Source organism: Marmota flaviventris, chromosome 17 (assembly GCF_047511675.1).
Source record: "Marmota flaviventris isolate mMarFla1 chromosome 17, mMarFla1.hap1, whole genome shotgun sequence".
Lineage (NCBI taxonomy): Eukaryota > Metazoa > Chordata > Mammalia > Rodentia > Sciuridae > Marmota > Marmota flaviventris.
This window is the reverse complement of record NC_092514.1, coordinates 30,185,435-30,206,423: the sequence shown is the minus strand read 5'-3', so window position 1 is coordinate 30,206,423 and position 20,989 is coordinate 30,185,435. Positions and strand designations below refer to the sequence as shown.

At 38.3% G+C, this 20,989-nt stretch overlaps 3 pseudogenes; 2 read left to right on the top strand and 1 right to left on the bottom strand.

The window, feature by feature from the left end:
• The first annotated feature begins 737 nt into the window (after nt 1–737).
• On the top strand, nt 738–2,620 carry LOC114080608 (rac GTPase-activating protein 1 pseudogene; annotated as a pseudogene).
• A 3,403-nt stretch (nt 2,621–6,023) lies between these two features.
• Nucleotides 6,024–6,964, top strand: LOC139702321 (olfactory receptor 1-like; annotated as a pseudogene).
• Nucleotides 6,965–15,209: 8,245 nt separating this feature from the next.
• LOC139702535 (hippocampus abundant transcript-like protein 1 pseudogene) lies at nt 15,210–16,930 on the bottom strand (annotated as a pseudogene).
• Between the last annotated feature and the right edge of the window lie 4,059 nt (nt 16,931–20,989).

Below are 20,989 nucleotides of genomic sequence, written 5' to 3'. Positions count from 1 at the left end.
TTGAAAAGACATTACAGGTAAAATAAGTGGTGGTGCTTATTCTTAACTCACCTAGGATTTCTGAGAGTGACTCCAAGACCCTGACCTGAGATCCATCTCCCCTCATTCATTGTAGGCATGTGAAGTAAGAACCTCTATAGTCATAATCTGTGTCTACACCACCCCAGCTCATATCTCTCACTACTCATCACTGCACCTAAGGGAACCGGCTCCCGATGGACTTTAGATCCTGGGGTAACTAATTATAAACAAAGTAATTACTCAAGACCTCACTAGGACAATTCTCTCAGAGTCCTGCCGCAGTGAGTGATTATAGCCATTGATCACACCTGACTATACTTTGGGGAACACTGAGGATGGAAACAAGCTCAGGGATGGATGCTTAATCACTGGCTGCTTGGGGAATGGGCAGGAGTTCTGTGCTGGTGCAGCCTACTTGTTGGTGGATAAGAAGGATGGTTGGAAAATTAATCAGGGGCCATGCCATGAATGATTTAAAATGTCTTAGGAGCACAAAACTTTATACAAAAAGCAATCAGTGGCTTTAAGTAGATACCACCATGAAAGACGCATGCTTTCGATGGATCACATGGCAGTCTCTGACTTATAACTCAACTTCCTGTAAACAGGCCCAAGGAAAAACATGCTGCTAATGAGGCTCAGACTTCTATTATCCAACTGTATATATGCCGATATAAGGAAAGGACAGGAATAAGAAAAAAGACAGGTGGTGTCCCTTCGCCGTTGGAAAGATGGATACCACAATGCTGAATTTGCAGAATCTGAGCAGCTTGTGCGCCGGGTGGAGATTCTCAGTGAAGGAAATGAACTCCAATTCATCCAATTGGTAAAGGATTTTGAGGATTTCCAGGAGAAATGGCAGAGAACAGACCATGAGCTGGGGAAATACAAGGATCTTCTGATGAAAGCAGAGACTGAGCATAGTGCTCTGGATGTTGAGCTAAAGCATGCATGATATCAAGTGGCTGTAGAGATTAAACGGAGACAGTGAGCTGAAGCTAACTGTGAAAAACTGGAACGACAGATTCAGCTGATTCGAGAGATGCTCATGTGTGACACATCTGGCAGCATTCAACTAAGCGAAGAGCAAAAATCAGCTTTGGCTTCTCTCAACAGAGGTCAACCATCCAGTGGCAATGCTGGGAACAAAAGGCTGTCAACCATTGATGAATCTGGTTCCATTTTATCAGATATCAGCTTTGATAAGACTGATGAATCACTGGATTGGGATTCTTCTTTGGTGAAGAATTTCAAATTGAAGAAGAGAGAAAAGAGGCGCTCCAATAGCCGACAGTTTGTTAATGGACCCCATTGGCTCCACAGTAGACCAGGGAAATGAATCCATAGTTGAAAAGACTATAGTAACTGTTCCCAATGATGGTGGGCCCATTGAAGCTATGTCCACCGTTGAAACTGTGCCATATTTGACAAGGAGCCGATGGAAAACAGGTACTTTTCAACCTTGGAACAGTGACTCCACCCTGAGCAGTAGACCTCTGGAGCCAAGAATCAAGAATGATAGTTCAGGCACACCACAGATCAACAGAGGGATGCGCCTGCATGACTTTGTCTCTAAGACGGTTATTAAACCTGAATCCTGTGTTCCATGTGGGAAATGGATAAAATTTGACAAGCTGTCTCCGAAGTGTCGAGATTGTTGGTCGTGTGGTTTCTCATCCAGAATGTCGGGACCGCTGTCCCCTTCTCTGCATCCTACTCTGATAGGAACACCTGTCAAGATTGGAGAGGGAATGCTGGCTGATTTTGTGTCCCAAACTTCTCCAATAATACCCTCTATTGTTGTCCACTATGTAAATGAAATTGAGCAGAGAGGGCTGAGACAGGCTTGTATAGGATCTTAGGCTGTGGTCGGACAGTGAAAGAGCTGAAAGAGAAATTCCTCAGAGTGAAAACCGTACCCCCTCTCAGCAAAGTGGATGATATCCATGCCATCTGTAGCCTTCTAAAAGACTTCCTTTGAAACCTCAAAGAACCCCTTCTAACCTTTAGGCTAAACAAAGCCTTCATGGAAGCAGCAGAAATCACAGATGAAGATAACAGCATAGCTACCATGTACCAGGCTGTTGGTGAACAACCCCAGGCCAACAGGGACACATTAGCCTTCCTCATGATTCACTTGCAGAGAGTGGCTCAGGGTCCAAACACTAAAATGGATGTTGCCAATCTGGCTAAAGTCTTTGGTCCTACAATTGTTGCCCATGCTGTGCCCAATCCAGACCCAGTGACAATGTTACAGAACATCAAGCGTCAATCCAAGTTGGTAGAATGCCTGCTTTCACTGCCCCTGGAATATTGGAGTCAGTTCATGATGGTGGAGCAAGAGAACATTGATCCGCTGCATGTTATTGAAAACTCAAATGCCTTTTCAACACCACAGACACCAGATATTAAAGTGATCTTACTGGGGCCCGTGACTAGTCCTGAGCACCAGTTTCTTAAGACTCCTTCATCCAGCTCCCTATCCCAAAGAGTCTGCTCTACCCTCACCAAGAAAACTCCCATATTTGGGAGCAAAAGCAAGTCTGCCACCAACCTAGAATGACAAGGCAACTTTTTTGCTTCTCCAATGCTCAAGTGAAGTCACGTCTGTCTGTTACTTCCCAGCATTTACCAACTGCAGAAAAGGGAACACCTGTACTCTCTGCTCTGCAGCCTCCTGTACTACTTTTAGCATTCTCCAGGCTTTTAATCAAGTTTAATTGTGCATGATGGTTTTATTTTTTAAATTATATATATATAATATATATTATATATACATATATGAGTGTATGTGTGTGTGTGTGTGTGTGTATATATATATATATATATATATTTATATATTCCCCCCAAAAAGAAAAAGACAAACACCTCCACATCATGTTCAATACTTTCTCAGGTCAAGATAGAAAAAGAAGCCCAGATTCCACATTATTTAGTTAATTTTGCCTCCTTACCTCTCTAGGAAAACCCTCATAGCACCCATCATCAACATCATCCCAAACACTCTCCATATATGCCAGATGACCTCCTACTGTCATGGTCTATGTCCCTGAAATCAATTACAAGGCCAGACCATCATTTATATTTCCTTCTTTCACTGCCTGTTCCAAGTACCCCTTGTACTTGGAAGTCACCAACTGAATGAAGTTCTGTGCATAGTGATACAGTGCAAGATGCATTCCTAGGGAATGTGCAACCTGAATAGTCTGGCCTTTATTGGGTTATTATAGATTATGTTAGCATTTATTTCTGGACATGAAAATAGAATGAGGTACCTGAAAATTGTCCCAGGCTTTCAGACTCAATCCTCCCTACTCTGGTTGTCTACAAACAAACTTTTCCTTGATATCAGTATCAATCACCTCTGCTCTTTGTACGTTAGTTTACTAACAACTGAGAGAGAGAGAGAGAGAGAGAGAGAGAGAGAGAGAGAGAGAGAGAGAGAGAGGGAGAGGCTGTATAATAGACTCAATTTCCAAATTAGTGAGACAGTTATTATATTCCTGGCAGAAGAGCACATGCGTTGAGAACAAATATTTTGATACGCCATTTTAAGTTCATCAGTCTCATCTCTTAGTTCAGCCACAGCTGCAGGAATGAGCTCTGCATTGGCTTCAACCAGCTTGAGTGGATGTAACTTGACATCACCTTCCTTCAATCCTTCACCACCTGCTCCTTAATTTTTGTTCTGGGACTTTTTTTTTTTTTTTTTTTTTTTGTACAGGGAATTGAACTCATGGGCACTCAATCCCTGGGCCACATCCCCAGCCCTTTTTCCTATGTCATTTAGAGACAGGGTCTCACTGAGCTGCTTAGCGCCTCACCAAGTTGCTGAGGCTGGCTTTGAGCTCACCATCCTCCTGCCTCAGCCTTCCAAACTGCTGGGATTATAGGCGTGCACTGCTATGCCTGGCTCTGGGAATTTTCTGAATCCAAAGAAAAATGTCATAGGAACTCTCCTCAAATTCATACAAATATTAAGGTCAAAGACACATTTTAAGTTAATTATTATAGAGAAATAGAGGAATGAAGTGAGGGTTTTATTATCCTAAGTAATCTATTTTTTCCAGCATCATTTGTTACAAAGGCTATATTTATTGATTTGCCATAATTACAGTGTTAAAATTCAATGAAGGATATAAGAGTGAATCTAGTTCTGCACTTTATGCTATTCTGACTCTCAATACTGATATATATTTCTATCTTTAATACCACACTTCCTCAATTATTGTCACTTAATAGACTGGAAATAAGAGATGTGAAACTTCCTATTTTGCTCTTCTCTTCCAAAACTGAAGCTTCTTTGCCTTCACACATAAATTCTATAATGAGATCATCAATTTGTTCACAAAAAAATCTTTTTGGAATTATGATTGGAATTTTGCTAAATCTTGAGATACATTTTTGAAGAGTCAACATCTTAAGAATATTGAGTCTTCCAGTCCAGACAATAGTATGCATTTCCATTTCTTACATCTTTTGTTTCTTTAATCAGTGTTTTGTAGTTTTAAGACACAATCAGTAGTCCCACTTATCCGTATTCTCATTTTTCCCTGTTTTCAGTTACTTCCACTAAACCACAGTCCTACAATATTTAATGGAAAATTCCAGAAGTAAATGATTCACAAGTTTTCAACTACATGCCATTTGAGTAGCATGATGAACTCTTGTGCTGCCTTGCTCCATCCTGCTATGGATCTGAATAATCCCTTTTCCAGCATATCTGGGCTGTTTATGCTACCCATCTGTTAGTCTCTTATCATATCAACTATGATGGTATTTCAGTGAAATAAGTAAACCTTGTATAATAAACCTTAGTAAAGCTCAAGTAGATCTCCAAGTAAATCTTACATAGTAATCTAACACTACATCCCAATGTCTATGTCACCTCACTTCATCTCACCACACAGGCACTGTTAACAGCTCACATCATCACAAGCAGAAAGAGAAGATATTTTGAGGGAGACAGAGAACACTCAGATAACTTTTATTACAACACTGGCATAGTTGTTCTATTTAAATGGTTATTATAGTTAATAGTCAGGTGTGATCAGTGGCTGGAATCAGTCACCATAAAGGACTTTGAGAATTTGTCTTGAAGAGGTTCTGGATAATTACTTTGTACTTAATGAGTTAGGCCCGAATCTGGACTTCCCTGGGATGTAAGTCTCTCGGGCCCATGGATGGCTAAAAGGTGAGACATGAGAAGGGATGGCAGAGACATGTGATGAATACAGAGGATGTTAATTCATAGGCTTATAACGAATAAAAGGGAGCAGGGCCTTGGGTCAGGGCCCCACAGTCACCCTCAGACATCCTGGGTAAGATGTCAATATGCCAGGTTGTATGATGTTCTACAAAGTAACTTTTCAGGTATGATAACTTTTCTCTTTTCCACCTACCTGCCTTCCAAGACTTTGCCACAGTATAGAAATATTTTGACTAAAGTTCAACACTTATAACACTTTTTATTAATAACACTGTTCATTAATGTTACTTACTGTGCAGTGAATCCTCATAGGTCACAGCATTTTGACATACCAGGCCTGTAAGACAGGGTTCAGTGCGGTAACAGTTCTTAACCTTTCTTTATTTTACATTCACCTGAGGGACTTTAAAAAACTTTGCACATGCCACTATCAGAGATTCCAATTAAATTATCTGAAGGTGCTCAGTAATCTGCGTTTGAAGGGAATGTGTGTGTTTGCTACTCAAGTGCAGTCCAGTGATGACAGTCAGGCAGAGAAAATCCAACACTCCTTCTGTGACAGAAGCAAACAGATAAGTATTTAGGAAAGAATGAACTACTGAAACATGTTGAAAAGAAGATGAGAAAAAGTAATAAATGATCATAAAGTTTAAAGACACTTATAAGGTGATAATTATTGTGATGGTGGTGAGATCCATTACTGTAGAACACGTAAACACTGTGTATGAGAAAAAAATGATCATTTTCACTTAGGCCTTATTATTTCTCTTAAAGGTATTGGAGACAGATAATAATGGTAAAGAGCCAAACTCTCATCTTGAGTTCCTTCTCCTGGGCCTGCCCATCCAGCCAGAGTGCCGGAACCTGTTCTATGCCCTGTTCCTGGCCATGTATCTTACCACCATCCTGGGGAACCTCCTCATCATTGTCCTCATTCTCCTCGACACCCATCTCCACACTCCCGTGTATTTGTTTCTTAGCAAAAAGTTGTCTTTCTCTGACCTCTGCTTTTCCTCTGTGACCATTCCTGAACTGTTGCAGAACACTCAGAGTCAAGATCCATCCATCCCCTATGCAGGCTGCCTGACCAAAATTCACTTCTTCCTGTTTTTTGGAGACCTTGGAAACTTCATCCTTGTGGCCATGGCCTATGACCGCTATGTGGCCATCTGCTTCTCTCTGCACTACACTATCATGAGCCCCAAGCTCTGTCTCTCCCTGGTGGTGCTGTCCTGGGTGGTGACCATGTTCTATTCCTTGTTGCACATCCTGCTCATTCCCAGATTGTCCTTCTGTGCAGACAATGTGATCCCACACTGTTTCTGTGAAATATCTGCCTTGCTCAAGCTGGCCTGCTCTGACACTCATGTTAATGAGTTGGTGCTGTTTATTATAGCAGGAACTGTTGTTTTCATCCCATTCCTACTCATTCTTGTGTCCCATGTATGCATTGTGTCCTCCATTCTCAAGGTCTCTTCTGCTCGAGGTATCCATAAGGCCTTCTCCACCTGTGGCTCCCACCTCTCTGTGGTGTCACTGTTCTATGGGACAGTCATTGATCTGTACTTATGTCCATCGGCTAAGAAATCCACTGTGAAAGACACTGTCATGGCTCTGATGTACACGGTGGTCACTCCCATGCTGAACCCCTTCATCTACAGCCTGAGGAACAGAGACATAAAGGGAGCCCTAGGAAGAGTCCTTTGTAAGAAGAAAATTCCCTTCTCTGTGTGAAGGGGTTTTAATATAATTTTCACATTAATATTATAATTGATATTAATATTGAAATCTTTTCCCAGATTTTTCCCTCACCGTGGGAACTTCAGTTTAAGTAACATACTACATACTTGTTCAATAGGCAAAAGAAAGTATGTTTAGCTGAGCAGTTAACTAGGAAAGGTGGCCCTGGGGACCTGGATTTGCCTTCCTATTTATCTTTCCCAAGTGATGCTGGAAAAGCCTATAAATATCATGAGTTTGAAGCCAGTCTCAGCAACTTTGTGAGGCCCTAAGCAACTTAGTGACACCCTGTCTTTAAATAAAAATTTAAAAACGGCTGAGGATGTGGCTTAGTAGTTGAGCACCCCTGGGTTCAATCTCCAGTAACTTCCCTCCCCAAGAAAAAGACATACTTCTGATGAACTAAAGGGAATGGGAAAATTCTTAAGACACATACACCTTGAATTATGAAGAAATAAAAAACCTGAAGAGACCAATAACAAGCAGCAAATTTTAATCTGTAATAAAAACCCTTCCATCAAAGAAAAGCTCAGGACTCCCATGACTTCATTGTCAAGTTGCACAAAACATTTAAGAATTCCTCATATTTTCCCCAAAAATTAAAATGGAAGAATTCTTGCAAACATATTCTATGAGACCAGCATTACCTTGACCCCCAAACTGGAAAAAAATACAAAAAAAAAAGAAAAGAAAATAATAGAAAGAAAGAAAGAAAACCTTAGGTCAATATTCTAGACGAACATTGCAATACTCCTTAACTAAATACTAGAAGATCAAATCCAACAGCACACTATAAAGATTGCCACCATGGATCAAGTAGGATGTATCTCAGAGGTTCAAGGATGGTTCCACATACATAAATAAATAAACTTGATACATTATGTTATGATTTAGATATGTAGTGTCCTTCAAAAACTCATGTGTAAGGTAATGCAAGAAAGTTTAGAAGTCAAATGATTGTTTTATTAGAGCTTTAACCTAGTCAGTGCATGTGGCTGGAGGACATGGGTCTTGGAGGGCATGCCTCAGGGATCTCTCTCTCTCTCCCTCCCTCCCTCCCTCCCTCCTCTCTTTCTCCACTTCTACCATGATGTTCTGCCCCACCTTGCATCCAGAGCAATGGAGTCAGTCATCCGTGGACCAAAACTTCTAAAATTGTGAGTGCCAAACAAAAATTTCCTTCTCTAAAATTGTTCTTTACAGGTCTTTTGTTCACAACAGTAAAAGAGCTGACTAAAATATACTTCATCAACAGAATGAAAGACAAAAACCATGCAGAAAATTCACTTGACAACATTTAATACTTTATAATAAAAATCTTCAATAATAAATATCTTGAACAAATCCTGCATAGAAGGTATGCAACTCAACTAAATAAAGACCATTTACAATAAGCCAACAGCTAATATTATACTGAATGAGGAGAAGCTGAAAGCATTTGCTCTAAGATCTGGAACAAGACAAGGATGCCCATTTTTGCAACTTTTATTCAACACATTTTAAAAGTATCGAACCCAGTACCTACCACTGAGCCACAACCCCAGCCCTTGTTGTGGTTTTGGTTTGCAATTCCTTGGTACTTTGTGATATTGAGTATTTTTTGTGTGTGTGCATGTTGGATATTTTTCTTCATTTTGCAAATCAGGTTATTTGTTTCTTTTGGTGTTGGGTTTTGAAGTTTATTATATATTGTGTGTGTTGACATCTTGCCAGATGTATAATTTGAGAATACATTCTCCTATTCTTTAGGCTGTCTCTTCATTCTGTTGTTTCCTTTGCTATGCAAAAGTTTTTTTAGTTTGATGTAATCTCATTTGTCTATTTTTTATTTTGTTTCCTGTGCTTGCGTAGTTTTGTGTCAAAAATCCTTACCAATTCCAATATTCTGATATTCCCCTATATTTTCTCCTAGTAATTTCATAGTTCCAGGTCTTGTATTTATTTCATTAACTTCTTTTGAGAGTATTATCATAAATGGTGAGAGATAGAGATCTAGTTTCATTCTTCTGAATGTGGCTATCCAATTTCCCCAGTACCATTTATAGAGTCTCGGATCCTTTCTCAAATGTGTTTTCTTAACACATTTGTCAAAAGTTAGATGGCTGCAGATACATAAATTTACTTCTAGGCTCTCTATTCTGTTTCAATGGTCTATGTGTCTCTTTTTGTGCTAATGCCATGCAATTTTGATTACTCCAGCTCCATAGTATGGTTTGAAGTCCGGTAGCACAACACCCGATGCTTTGTTCTTTTGTTCAACATGACTTTGACTCTTCAGGTTTTTTGCCATTTCATATAAAATTTAGAATTGTATTTTCTAGTTATGTAAAGAATATCACAGGTATTTTGGTAGGGATTGAAGGAAAGTAGAATTTCTAAGAGCTATTTGAAAAACTGGAAATATAAGGTATAAGGAAACATAAGTTCCATATCTACCAGATTTCAATATGTATTTTTAAATCTCTGTGAATACAACAGTGTTTATGTAGACACAAATAACAAAAATAAAAAGATCAAGAAACTAGGAAGGATTTGAAGAAATGGTCATATATGGGAACTTTTTATGATGAATATATTTTTAAAAATCAATGTAATAAAATGCAGTACTCAAAAGCACTGGATAATTGACATGGTAAATCAATTTCTTACTGAGAGTGCTGTCTTTTATATGGCTTAAAAAGCTAAATATAAACTATAATTTATGAAAAAAAATTTACTACAAGTAAATACTTAAAGGCATGCAAAACTCAGAATAATAATAATAATAATAATAAGAAGAAGACACATATAAGACCACATTTTTTAAATAGAAACTTTTCTAAGACAAATAATAACAAGTTTGATAGAGAAGTAATAGCTGCAATGAGTCTAATAGATACATGATTAAAATCCAGAATATGTGTGTGTATTACCTTCAAATATTCTAGTAAGAATAAAACATACAGAATATAGAAATGTACAAAGAATATGGACAGAATTCATAAACAGTGTGAAAAAATGTTTAACGTTAGTGTTAATCAGGAAAAACAATACTTGATCATCCAGTAAAGTATGCAAATTCATAACTGATTAACCTGTGATAACATCAAGGACAAGGGCACTTTTCAATTTTCTTGAAGTACAATTTGCATAGAAGGAAATGCAACCATTTTAAACATCCAGTTCAAGGAGTTTTGAGTGTAACCTCCACCCAGTCCAAATCAAGAAGATACCTCAAAATTCTCTGTAAACCCTTGAACCACATTCCTACCTTCTGCCACCAATCTGATTTTTGTCTATGGGCTTTCTTTCACTACAGTGTAGATTTGCCTGTTTTGAACTTCATACATACGGAATCACTTAGTATATACACTTTTGTGTCTGGCCTCTTCAGCTCTACCTAATATTTTATAAATTCAAACATGTAATTTTGTGTATCAGTAGTTTTTTTTCTTTGATTTCTGAACAACATTCCAGTGCATAAATAGATATGATTTTTTCAATCATTCACCGTTTGATAGGTTTGGGGATGTACCCATTTTTGAAGGTCATAAAATCATTAAAAATGCTATCCTTCTCCCTAATGGAACTATCCAGGTAACTTAGCAAAAACTCAAATGAGATTCCATTTTGTTCATTGATCTACAAGTATCCTGATCCTATAGATTTTGAATCCTTAATCCTGTAAATGTGATGTGTTATATTTATTCATTTGTGCATGTTGAATCATCCTTGTGTTCTAGGGATAAATTCCACTTGGTCATGGAGAATGATCCTTTTAATGTGCTGTTGGATACAATTTTCCACTAGATTTTTTGAGAATTTTTTCATTCATATATTCATCAGGGATGTGGGCCTGTAATTTCATTTTCTTGTAGTATCCTTATGAGACTTTTCTATCAGGGTAAAGTGAATCTAGAATACTCCATCCTCTTTCTGGAAAAGTTTGAGAAATACTTGTGTTAGTTCTTCTTTAAGTGTTTGATAGAATTCAATATTGAAGGCATCATATCTGGGATTTTTCCTGAAGGAAGACATCGATACTGATTCAATTTTCTTCCTAGTCATTGGTCTATTTAGAATATATACTTCTGCCAGGCATGGTGGCACATACCTACAATCCTAGCCACTCAGGAGGATTGAGGTTTCCAAGCCAGCCTCAGCAACTTAGTAAGGCCCTAAACAACTTAGCAAGACCCTGACTATAAATAAAATTTTTAAAAGGACTGGGGATGTATCTCAGTAGCTGAGTGACCCTGGGTTCAATAAAAAAAAATTACATAAAATTTTATATATATGTATATATATATATATATGAGAAATTATTTATATAATTATATATATAAATTATATATAGTTTTAAAAATTTAAATAATTAATTAATTTATTCTAATTAGGTATATATGATAGCAGAATACATTTTGATTCACTGTAACAATTGTACACAATTGCAGCACAACTTTTTATTTCTCTGGTTGTACATGATGTAGTGTCACATAATATGTGCAGTCATACATGTACCTAGGGTAATGATGTCCATCTCATTCCAACAACTTTCTTGCCCCTATGCCCCCTCCCCTCCCCTTCCTCCCCTTTGCCCAATCACATTTCCTCCACTTTTCCCATGCCTGCCCCCCCGCCATGGGTCAGCATCCACTTATCAGAGAGCACATTCGGCCTTTGGTATGTGGGATTGGCTTACTTTTCTTAGCATAATATTCTTTAACTCCATCCATTTACCTGCAAATGCAATAATTTTTTTCTCTTTTAATGCTGAGTAATATTCCATTGTGTGTATATACCATAGTTTCTTATTCATTCATCTATTGAAGGGCGTCTAGGTTGGTTCCACACTTTAGCTATTGTGAATTGAGCTGCTATAAACATTGATGTGGCTGTGTTACTATAGTATGCTGATTTTAGGTCCTCTGGGTATAGACGGAGGAGTGGGATAGCTCAGTCAAATGGTTGTTCCTTTCCAAGTTTTCTGAGGAATCTCCATACTGCTTTCCATAGTGGTTGCACCAATTTGCAGTCCCACCAGCAATGTATGAGTGTGCCTTTTTCCCCACACTCTCACAAAAACTTGTTGTTTATTCTTGATAACATGGCTAACATAGCATGCGATGATATCTTAGTGTATAAGATCATGAGATAGAGTAGATCATTAGAGCAGTTTTGGTTTGCATTTCTCTAATTACTAGAGATGTTGAACACTTTTTCATATATTTGTTGATTGATTGTATATCTTCTTCAGAGAAGTTATCTGTTCAGCTCCTCAGCCCATTTATTTATTGGGTTTTTGTTGTTGTTTTTGTTGTGTTAGTGGTGGTTGTTAAGTTTTTTTAGGTTTTTATTAGTGCTATATCTGACATGCATGTGGCAAAAATTTGCTCCCAAAATGTAGGCTCTCTCCTTATCTCATTGATTGTTTCTTTGGCTGAGAAGAAGCTTTTTAGTTTGAATCCATCCAATTTATTGATTCTTGATTTTATTTCTTGCACCTTAGGAATCTTGTTAAGAAAGTCAGGGCCTAAACTGATGTGATAAAGATTGGACTGCTTTTTCCTCTATTAGGCATAGGGTCTCTGGTCTAATTAGACCACAGATCTCTAGTCTAATTCCTAGGTCCTTGATCCACTTTGAATTGAGTTTTGTGCATGGTAAGTGTAGAGAGATAGGGGTTTAGTTTTATTTTGCTGCATATGGATTTCTAGTTCTCCCAGTACCATTTGTTGAAGAGTCTATCTTTTCTCCAATGTATATTTTTGGTACCTTTGTCTAGTATGAGATAACCATATCCATATCTATGTGGGTTTGTCTCTGTGTCTATTTTGGTGCCAATACCATGCTATTTTTGTTACTATAACTTTGTAGTATTGTTTAAGGTCTGGTATTGTGATGCCTCCTGCTTCACTCTACTAGCTAAGGATTGCTTTGGCTATTCTAGGTTTCTTATTTTTCCAAATTAATTTCATGATTGCTTTTTCTATTTCTATAAGGAATGACATTGAGATTTGAATTGGAATTGCATTGAATCTGTATAGTGATTTGAGTAGTATAGCCATTTTGACAATATTAATTTTGCCTATCCAAGAGCATGGGAGATGTTTCCATCTTCCAAGGTCTTCTCTTCATTTTCTTTCTTTAGTGTTCTGTAGTTTTCATTATAGAAGTCTTTTAACTCTTCTGTTAAATTGATTCCCAAGTATTTTTTGTGAGGCTATTATGAATGGATAGTTTTCCTAATTTCTCTTTCAGAGTATGGTTTTGTGCATGGTAAGGGTAGAGAGATAGGGGTTTAGTTTTATTTTGTTTTTAAGTTGATCTAGTTAAGATTTCTCAGTTGTATTCATCCATTTGAAAAATAAAATATTATCATATTTACAGTCTCTATTTCATTTATTTCCCATCTGATCCAAACACTTTCTACTGCCTTTTGATTTGCTTTTTGTTTTTCTTATTTCTGAAGTATAAATTTTAGATTACTTATGTGACTTTCATGTTTTAAAGTGTGTACTGATTGCTGTAAACTTTAGCTTTAGAGTAAATCTTAAAATTGGATGGTGTTATTCATTACTGTTATTCTTCTACAATATCGTGTTCACTATTCTTTGTCTCTTGCCTCTCCATGTAAGTGTGGAATAAATTTACTTAAATCCATGAAATAACATGCTGCAATTTTTTTATCCATTGCAAATTTATTATGCATTAGGAAGCTTAAACCTAAAAACCAACAGCATAGTAAAAAGATATGTTATCTCTGTTCATTGAGAACAGGTTTCAAAATATATTTTCTCTTAAATGTATTCAGTCAGTACACAATCCTTTATAAAAGTTGTATATATTTTTTCTGTCAATACCTTCATTACATTTATAAATACAAGATTTACACAGCACCCCATCAAAAAAAATTAAAACCCTTACAAATATCTACATATATTTCATACCTATAAAACTTCCAAAGGAGTGCTTTGTTAAAGGTAGGCCCTAGGTAATGGTCCACTACTGTGCAGCAAAATACATATAAATCTGTAAAGTTTTCTTTGTCCATAAAACATCGCAAAAAATTAGCAAGACACTTATTGTGAAACTGAGCTTCACTAAACCCTCATATTTTGGAAAGGAATTTGATGTGCGTTTTCCCATGAGTTTCAAAAATCAGATAAACAGACTGAGATAAAGATTAATTGAAAATAAATGCATACTACACAGCAGTTAAGGCAGGAGTGTGATGGAACAGAACTGAGAAGTAGGACATGGGAGACGTGGGAAGGAGCAAACAGTAATAATGTATTATGAGTCTGAAGTTGGACATAAATTCTACTGAGACTTGAGTTACTAACTCTCATCCTCTCTTAGGAATGTTCAAATTGTTTAAAACTTTCTTAGAAGCACTCTCCAATTTCTTTTCTTTGTTGCCACTAGAATGCTTGTGTGTGTGTGTGTGTATATATATATATGTATGTGTTTGGTGGTCTTGCTAGGTTGCCCAGGCTGGCCTCGAACAAGTGCTCCTCCTGCCTCAGCCTCTTAGTAGCTGGGATCATAAGCACGTGCCACTGCATTGGGCTAGATGGACTTTTTTTCATCTTTAAAATCATCTTAGGCTTGATATATTTTCTTTTTTTCTTCTGTAAAATCACCTTGAATCTGATCAGACACTAGGTCCAGGAATCTGAGTTGGTAGTTCAACATATTTGAATTTGTAAGAAAGATTTTCTTCAAGCTGGTTAAGGTTACCATCAATCCATATTATTAATGTTCATTTTAGACAAGCACTGGGTGTAGAGGAAATAAAGGAAGAGTAAAATTAGGTTTTCATTTGACCTTTGGACAAAGGCAAAAGATCCCTGAAACTGAGTGACTATTAAGAATAGCCACTCATCAATACCTCTGGGCTAAGTGGGAATAATTCAAGAAAGAGGACGGAAGAAAAAAGAAGGGATTCTTTACTTGAAATTTTGCCCAAGATGGCAGTTCCACTCTAATCCTGCACCTTCTGTTCAAAAAGCCATGGAAAGATTATTCCAGTTATTAAAGGAAATCCATCTTTTCTATCAGAGATGACTTTTCAAAGTGCAGACTCCAGATGACCTTGAGAGTTGTACATTATCTGCAGGGAAGTATTTCAAATCTTACCTTCTTCTAATGTACAAATAAAAAAAGAATGAGAGAAAAGAAACGGAAGGAGGGACAGGATGAAGGGCAGAGAGACAGAAGGAGTCACTTATCAACTTGGCCCGAAGGATGGCACTAGCATCGCCCCTCCAGCACCATGAAGTCTCCATGTGCTGCGGCTCCCTCCATGGCTCTCAGAGGTGGTCATCTGCAGAATCCCATTTTCTGCTGAGTTTACAGCTCAGTGCTCTGATTCCCAGGCTCTTCAAAGGAGAGCTCCCAGATGCTACTATCTTGCAGCAGTGGCTCAATGTCCTCATCACTGCCTCGTTCTGGGGTGTTGGTTAGGCTTCCGCTGATGCTGTTGCTATGTTTTTGAACTCCACTGGCTTTCCGGTATTCAGGGATGAATAAGGCAACCAGAAAAGACATAAGAACTATACATGCTCCAAATAAAAATGGTGGGCCTGGGATGACAGCTCCCTGTAGGGCATCACTGTTAGAATTCAATTCTGGGCCTAACTCAGTCAATTCTACGTGGAACATGTAGAATATAAAGCCATACAGTGCTGGCCCCAGGCCATTGCATAGTACTCTTATTCCAGTTATGATCCCCTGGGCAACTCCTTGCTGATCTGAATCTGCATTCCAAGAGACGAGAGCGCTGACTGCCGGGAATGTGATGCTGGACATGGCAGCCACTGTCCCTGCAGCCCACATCATCCAGGCCTGAGCTCCAAAACCATACCAGGCCAACTGGAGCATCTGGAAGCCCAAGCCAAGAAGGACAGTATTCTTATTCCCCAACGACCTCATCAGAATGCTAAGAAAGACCGTCTGAGCTATGATAGACAGAATTCCTACCATAGCAATGAATGCTGCAATTTTAACAGATCCAAAGCCTATGACCTGCCTGAGATAGAGAAAAAAACTTGAATACTGTCCAGCTTCGGGGAGATAGGAAAGAAACACGGTGATGCAGATTAAGAAGACAGTGGAATCTTTCCCAACTTTCTTCAGTGACGCAAAAGGGTCTGCTTGTTTCCAAGAAATCTGAGTTCCCCAGGAAACCGGTCTCATTTTCTCTGGCAAAGATTCTGGAACAGCCACCAAGATGAAACAGATGTCCAGAAGAGCCACCACTGTGGCCACTAGCACAACGAGGCTGTCTCCATAACTTGCAGAAAGGTATGCTCCAATGGCAGGGCTGCTGACCAGACTAGCTGCAAAAGTGGCTGAGACCCATCCATAAGCAGTACTTCGCTCGTGCTCCTGAGTGACATCAGCTACATAGGCAAATATCACAGAGAACGTGACTGAGAAGACTCCAGACACAGAAATCATCGCAAAATACCACCACGGGCTGATCCTCATCAGTGGGATAGGGAAGCAGGTGAAGAACACAGTGCCAAGGAGAAAAGGCTTCCTCCCCCACACGTCGGACAGAGCGCCTATGAGCGGGGGCACTCAGAAAAGAGAGCAGGCCCTTTACACCTTGAATGAGACCATTCATGAGGAATGTGTGTTGAGGAAATGTTTCATGTAGAACAGTCATCATTGGCGTTGTTAACAGGCCCCATGCAAAGAATTCAAGGAAGATGACAATAGCAGCATGGTAAACACTTGGTCCGCCAAAGCCTTGGAGCCAGCTGCTGCCCGGGGCCTGCGCGCCCGCGCGCTTCTCCGGCATGGCTCCCGCCTCGGGCTGCGACGCCGCCTTCCACTCTGGCTCCCGCGGCGGCCCGGCGTTCATGCTGCGGCCATGCCCGCGCCGGCTCGGGACGTTCCGGGAGGACGGCGACGCCGCGGGGGCGGCGGCGGGGCCCGCGCCTTCATGGGCTCCGCGGCCCGCGGCGGCCTGCGGATCGGGCGGCGGCGCCGCCAGCGGCGACGCCGAGTGCTAGGGGGAAAGCCGAGGCTGGAGCCGCGGAGGAGGCAGGAAGAGGCCCGCAGTTTCAAGACCGGCTAGGCTGCTGGCTACCAAACAGACCCCAACTCTCTAGCTGCCGGCGGCGTCAGTGGCGGGTCCGGGGGTATGCTGCAATTTTTATTAGGCTTGTGTAGAATCTACAAATCAACTTGAAAGAACTGACATATTAACAATGTTTTCTATTCAATGAATATATACTATCTCTCCATATATTTATTTTCCTTTATATCTTTCATCATAATTTTGTAGCTTTCCTCATGTACATTTTATGTAAAATTTTAGATTTATAAAGTACTATATTTTGGAGAAATGCAAATGTAAATGGTACTTGTAGTAATGTTGAATTTTCACATGATCACTGTTGGTATAGTAAATAAATTGGTTTTTAATATTAACATTGCATCATACAACCTGGAAACAACCATTTATTAGCTACTGTTGTTTTGTTGAATTTTTGGATTTACCACTTAGAGAATCATATCCTCTTTACACAGGGACAGATTTACTTCTTCTTTCCCAGTATTTGGACTGTTTACCTATTTTTCTTCTCTCATCACATTGCTAGAACTTCTAGTGTATGCTGAAAAGTGGTGGTGATAAACAATATGCTTACTTTGTTTATGTTTTTGGTGAGAATATTTCAATTTTCTCACCATTAACTGGGATAATAGTTGCATATTTTTGGTAGCTACCCTTTATGAAGTTGAGGAAATTCATATCTATACCTATCTTACTGAGAGTTGTTTCAGGAGAGGGTATTGAATGTTTGTCCAGTGATGTTTTCTGTATGTGTTGATTTGCTCATGTGTTTTTTGGCATTACCCTGTGACGTGATAGATTACATTATGGACTTTTAAAATTATATTTTTAGTTGTAGCTGGGGACAATATCTTCATTTTATTTATTTATTTTTATGTGGTTCTGAGAATCGAACCCAATGCCTCATGCATGCAAGGCAAGTGCTCTACCACTGAGCCACAACCCCAGCCCTATATTGTGGACTTTTGAATGTTGTATGACTCTTGTACAGTGGGGATAAATCTCACTCATCATGGTATATAGTACTTTTGATATGTTATATATGGTTGCATTCCATTTGCTTGCATGTTGTTGAGAATTTTTGCATCTTCATTCATGATAGATATTAAACTGTATTTGGAATATCTGGTATTATGGTAATTCTGTTCTCAGAATGAATTAGGAAGTATTCCCTCTGTATTTTTTTTTAATTTTGATAGAGGTTGCAGAGAATTTTGTAATTTCCTCCTTAAATGTTGATAGAAAATACCATGAACCTACTTGGACCTGGTGCTTTCTGTTTCGGTAGGTAAGTTAGTACTCATTGGCTCAATTTTCTTCTTGGGAGCCTTTAGAAAGGTTTTGTCTTTCAAGGAATTGGTTTCTTTTATCTGGATTACCAAATCTGTGGGCATAGAATTGCTCACAGGACCCTTGTATTAACCATTCACTCTTTTTGGTATCTGTGGTGATATGTCTTATTTACTTCCTGGTCTTAGTAATTTATGTTCTCTCTCCTTTTTTTCTTAGTCACCCTGTATAAAAGCTTGTCAGTTTTATGTTAAAGAACCAGACTTTGTTTTCTTTGATTTTCTCAACTGATTTCCTATTTTCAATCTCATTGATTTCTACTGTAATTTGTATTCTTTTATTTCTTCTGCATACTTTGAGTTTCATTCACTCTTCTTTCTTTAGTTTCCTAAGCTGTAAGTGTGAATGGACTTTAGAGCTATCTTCTCCTCCAATATAAGTATTCAGTGATATAAGTTTATCACTAAATATTTTGCTTTTACTGCATTCTAAAACTTTAAATAAGTTTTATGTTACCTTTTATTTGGCTTAGAAAATTTTAAGAAATAATATGTATTCTTGGAAAATTTACCCCTTTTATTATTAGTGATAAATAGCAAGAAAAAGGACTAAAATATACATATATAATTAACTACTATATTTAACCACATCTCTTCATAGATAACATGATTGTTTATGCAGAATCCCCCCAAAATCTAAGAAAAGGCATAGAACTAATAAGTGATTGCTAATGACATCATAGATTGCAATGCCAACATATTAAAAATTAGTGAAAATGTAGAGAATACTTAAAATAAAACCAAATCATTAAATAACTAGTTATAAATTTTACAAAATATAAGTGTCCCCTTATTCAGGGAGTACATTTCAGTAACCCCAGTGTGTGCATGAAATCAGAGATAGTAATAATCACTACATATACTACTTTTTTTCATATATGTGCTGACCTATGACAAAAGTTAATTTACAAATTAGGCACAAGAAAAGATTAACAACCATAACTAATAATAGAACAGAACAATTATAGCATTGTATTGTAATATATTGCTCTTCTCTCTCTCTCTCTCTCTCTCTCTCTCTCTCTATATATATATATATATATATATGTGTGTGTGTGTGTGTGTGTGTGTGTGTGTGTGTAATGTATCATTCAGCTATGATGTAATGTTTAACTAATATGTAAGACTTATTCTGTGAGGTTTACTTACTGCACTGCATGCTACAACACCATTGTGACACATGAGATGACCAAAAGGTAATTAACAGCTGCATAGCACATACAGCACGGACATGGTGGACAAAGAAATATGAAAATCCCTAGAATGATGGAGGAGAATGGTACAAGATTTTATCATGTTGCTCAGAATAATCAAGAAAGTGTGATATTAGAGAAAAGAGAGAAAAATCTGCATTGAGAATACAGAATAGCATAAAGAGTACACAAAAAGATCCACTTATACATTATACACTGATTTTTAACACAGTTGCAAAGGCAATTCAGTGGAATAATTCTTTCCAAAAAATGGTACTAGAAGAACAACATTTCTGGGCTGGGGTTGTAGCTCAGTGGTAAAGTGCTTGCCTCGCACGCTTGAGGCCCTTGGTTCAATCCTCAACACCACATAAAAATAAACAAACAAAAAATAAAGATTTTGTGTCCATCTACAACTAAAAAATATATTTTAAAAATTCTTATAAAAAAGAGCCACATTTTCATATGCAAAAAAATCCTCAATCCATTCCTCTCTCTAAAACAATTAACTCAAAATGGATCATAGACCCTAATATTTGTTTGAGTGCTGAGTAGAGTCCCCATAATGTGTTTCTCTGGAGTCAGAGAAGTCCCAGAGCAAGAATCAAGGAGCAGATGGAGCAGGATTGAAGTGAGGTGATCCTGAGTTGCATCTATGAGAGCTGAATGAGGTCAGTGCAGAGTGGTTCCTGCAGCTGTGACAGAAATGAAAGATGAGTCTGATAGAACCTAAAATGGTGTGTTAGTATGTAGTTCTCAAAGTGTGTGCCCTTCTGCCAGGGGATGTCTACCACACAGCTGTTTCTTTTGGTTCTTAATGTAAACCAATGTATAGACGAGAGGTGTTGTTCTACCTTGGGTGATTGACCCTGAAATCAAGGGAACACTGCTCTGCACACATGGAAAACAGAGGTCTGTGTCTGAAATCCTGAGAAATGCCTTGAGTACCATGTTTCTATGTCCAAAAATAAATGTGAATATAAACCATAACAATCCAATAAAGGCAAGAACAACAAGGACACAGATTCTCTAGGAATGAAAGTTTACCTTATTTAGCTAGGTACATCAACTCACCCAGCTGACGACTGCCTAGTTAAAGGAACAGGAATGATAAAAAAAAAAAAACAGCTATGGCCCTGTGATCAATTGCAGGGAGAGAACATTAGGCCTTAGGAGGTCATTTGATATACATAGAGAGTGGTTGGGATGATGGGTGCTAACAGTCTTCTCCTGGAGAGGTAACAAGGTAGAAGTAAGTGAATGGGGTGAGAATCTAGGCTCATTTTTCTACCTTGACCAGAAAAAAAAAATTAAACATGATCTGGAGGAGCTCATCCTTTCTCTTATCCCCGTCATTTCCTTATATAGGCATTAAGGTTGGATAATAGAATTCTGATGCTTGTTAGCC